The sequence below is a fragment of the Styela clava genome, unplaced genomic scaffold (genome assembly GCF_964204865.1).
Source record: "Styela clava unplaced genomic scaffold, kaStyClav1.hap1.2 HAP1_SCAFFOLD_226, whole genome shotgun sequence".
NCBI lineage: Eukaryota > Metazoa > Chordata > Ascidiacea > Stolidobranchia > Styelidae > Styela > Styela clava.
This window is the reverse complement of record NW_027556769.1, coordinates 1-4,013: the sequence shown is the minus strand read 5'-3', so window position 1 is coordinate 4,013 and position 4,013 is coordinate 1. Positions and strand designations below refer to the sequence as shown.

At 44.7% G+C, this 4,013-nt stretch overlaps 1 pseudogene; it reads left to right on the top strand.

Moving 5' to 3' along the window:
* Positions 1 to 2,408: 2,408 nt before the first annotated feature.
* LOC144419781 (large subunit ribosomal RNA) lies at positions 2,409 to 4,013 on the top strand (annotated as a pseudogene; the record flags this gene model as incomplete).

Below are 4,013 nucleotides of genomic sequence, written 5' to 3'. Positions count from 1 at the left end.
CATGCTGCTCTGAAATGGTTGATCAATTTTCGTGAACCTCAAGGAATGTTAGCAAGATGGATATTAACACTTGGCGCTTATGACTTTAGGATTGAACACAGACCTGGCGTGAAACATGGCAATGCTGATGGATTGTCACGCCAAGTTCGCAAATGCAAACGAGAAGATTGTTCTGATTGTGGTACCAATGGTGATGTGGCTGTGAGCAATGTTATTGTAAGTGCAATATCAAAACGGCCCGGTCAATCATCGTCAGACTGTTCCGATTGTAATTGGCTAGATACCTACACAGATGAACAAATTAAATCTTGGCAAAGTGAAGATCCAGATATTTCTGCTGTTTTGAAATGGAAACAACTTACTGCTCAGAAACCTGACATTCAAGAATACATGCCTGAGTCAACAGTGACCAAACGTTTGATGTCACAATGGGATTTGATTTTTGTAGATAATGGACTTCTCTATCGTCGTTGGATTCCTGATTGTAAATCGGAGGAATCGCATATCCAATTGATTGTTCCATCAAATTTGAGGCAGGACTTGTTTCATAAGCTCCATTCTTTGCGCACTGCAGGTCATCTTGGTGCTAATCGAACTTTCAAGAGTATAAGGCGCAGATTTTATTGGCCTGGTTTCAAAAGGGACATTCTGAAATGGTGCAAATTTTGCAAGTCTTGTGCTTCAACAAAGATGCTTTACGGAAGAAGACAGGGAGATTTGAAACAACTTATATCTGGAGCTCCTATGGAGAGGATTGCCATTGATTTTCTTGGACCATTGCCTGTAACTGAAAATGGAAATGAACACATTTTGGTTTTGTCGGATTATTTCTCTAAATGGGTGGAATGTTTTGCTTTACCAAATCAGCGAGCTGACACCACTGCTGATGCATTGGTTACTCAATTCTTTTCGAGATTTGGGGTACCAAGAATTCTCCACTCAGATCAAGGAAGAGACTTTGAATCAAAATTATTTTCAGAAATGTGTCAATTGTACGGGATTCAAAAGACTCGAACAACTCCATATCATCCTCGTTCAGATGGACAAGTTGAACGTTTCAACAGGACCATACAGCAGATGTTGAAAGCTTTTGTAAATGAGAATCGAAATGATTGGGACGACCATCTCCCATATCTTTGTATGGCATATCGCTCCACTGTACATGATAGTACAGGATATTCACCGAACAAGTTAATGCTTGGACGAGAAATCGAGATGCCTGTTGATGTTATGTTTGGCAAACCAGAGTCATCAACTCATCCTTGTTACACTGAATTTGTCGAATGGTTTTCCTGTGCAACCGAAAAAGCTTTTCTTCATGCTAGGCAACATCTAAATGCTGCTGCAACCAGACAAAAGCGAAATTTTGATCTGGGTGTTAAACCACTTACTTTCCAGAGAGATGAATTGGTGTGGTATTATTATCCACCAAAGCATCGCAAGTTGAGCATTCCTTGGATTGGACCTTATCGAATTGTGGACTGTTTACCTAATCACTTGTATAGGATTCAGAAGAATTCGGGAACACGTTCTCGAATTGTGCACGTTGACAAGTTAAGACCTTACCTTCATGAAGATGAAGAAGACAATGACATTGACTTAACTGGATTTGACATTTTACCTGATGTGGAACCTATTATGGAAAATAATGAGCAGGTTGCTCATGATATTTTTGTAGAATTACCTTTCTCTTCAAGGCCAGACACTGTACCAGAAGAAGTTACAGTTGATGCGAACTCTGATAATGGCCAACGTACTAGGCGAAGGCCTAGATATTTGGATGATTACATTTGATTTGACTGTGATAGTGCTTTTATCATGCTTTTAACAATTCATTGTTTTGATTTTAGATAGACATTTCATTTGAGTGTACAGTTCTTTACATTTTCTTCATATTTTTTATGGATTTTCAATTTTGAAGATGGAAAATTTCTTTGTAATTTCCCATCTGAAAAAGGGGGGAGTAATGAGACGACCACGTCTGTAACCCTGTTTTATTCTGTTCGCCCATATTTATTCTTACCACTTGAGTCACTAGTGAGCAGCTGTGTAACATTCTCTTTCTGCTGGTCTGTCAGACTGCCGGTAGTGTAGTTATTTCCTCTGTATATTAGGTTATTATTATAGTGTTTTAATGCCGTAAATCTATGTAATTCTTGTTGTAAAATGATATTAGTAGTACAGGTTTACTATTTCTCCAGTTTGGCATAGCTCTGTTCACTAGTTAGCTTGTATTTAACGTTTCCGTAACTAGTCTATTTTCGCAGTTTATTTCCTGTGTGATTTCCATATTTCTATGCGTATTTCCATGTATATTACGTGTTTGTCGATAAGATAGGATTTGTGTTGTATCTTTAGTGTCATACTAGTTATTCTTATGTATTTCTAGGCATGTTTTACCCGGTTTTTAGTATCCCATTATAAGTAAATAGTTCATGACTGTGACGTCATAGACCAATTCCGTATCTTGTGTTACGTATGTATCCTACGGTATTTGTACTGTGTTTTTCATGTTTTTATTTGTTTATTGTATTTCTTATTGGAGTATTTGGTTGTATTAAGTTCTTACAGGTGTATAATTAATCTAGTTAGTTAACTTAGTTACTCTGCTGTATTTGGAACCGCAAGAAGATTACTTTGTGATCGACATCTATAGCAATTACAACGTCCAAGAAGCTGGCAGAAAGAACCTGAGTGGTGATATCAATTTTGGTACGCCACACTTTAAATTGGTAAGAAGCCCGGCTCGCTTAATTGGAGTCGGGCGCCTCGAATGCGAGTGCCCAGTGGGCCACTCTTGGTAAGCAGGACTGGCGATGCGGGATGAACCGAACGCCGGGTTAAGGCGCCCGACGCGACGCTCATCAGAGCCCACAAAAGGTGTTGGTTGATCTAGACAGCAGGACGGTGGCCATGGAAGTCGGAATCCGCTAAGGAGTGTGTAACAACTCACCTGCCGAATCAACCAGCCCTGAAAATGGATGGCGCTGGAGCGTCGGGCCTATACCCGGCCGTCGCGACGACACGGGCCGTTCCACGGCGCTATGTCGCGACGAGTAGGAAGGCCGCGGCGGCGGGCGTCGAAGCGTCGAGCGAGAGCTCGCGTGGAGCAGCCGTCGGTGCAGATCTTGGTGGTAGTAGCAAATATTCAAATGAGAGCTTTGAAGGTCGAAGAGGAGAAGGGTTCCATGTGAACAGCAGTTGAACATGGGTCAGTCGGCCCTAAGGAACAAGCGAACGCAGTTCGACGGGGGGCGTTGCTCGTCTTCGCCCCCGGTGTCCGAAAGGGAATCTGGTTAATATTCCCGAGCCTCGACACGGAGATTGGCGCTTCGGCGCCCGGTGCGGCAACGCAACCGAACTCGGAGACGCTGGCGTGGGTCCCGGGAAGAGTTCTCTTTTCTTGGTAAGGAGCGCAGGCCCTGGAATCGGTTCGCCCGGAGATAGGGCTGGCAGCTCCGTAAAGCACCGCGTCTCTTGCGGTGTCCGGTGAACCCGCGTCGGCCCTTGAAAATCCGAGGGAGATGGTGTAATTGTCGTGCGAGGCCGTACCCATATCCGCAGCAGGTCTCCAAGGTGAACAGCCTCTGGCCGACGGAACAATGTAGGCAAGGGAAGTCGGCAAATCAGATCCGTAACTTCGGGAAAAGGATTGGCTCTAAGGGCTGGGTCGGTCGGGCTGAGGTACAAAGCGGATGCCGGGACTTGACCGGACTGGGCGAACGCTTGCCGCTTCACGGCGGCCGGCGTGAGCTCGGACCTGCGTCCGGTCCCTATCCGTGGACTGCCGCAGCTGCGCGGGCCTCGCGGCTCGCTTCGGCCGGCGTCGAACAGCCAACTTAGAACTGGTACGGACCAGGGGAATCCGACTGTTTAATTAAAACAAAGCATCGCGATGGCCGCAACCCGGTGTTGACGCGATGTGATTTCTGCCCAGTGCTCTGAATGTCAAAGTGAAGAAATTCAACCAAGCGCGGGTAAACGGCGGGAGTAACTATGACTCTCTTAAGGTA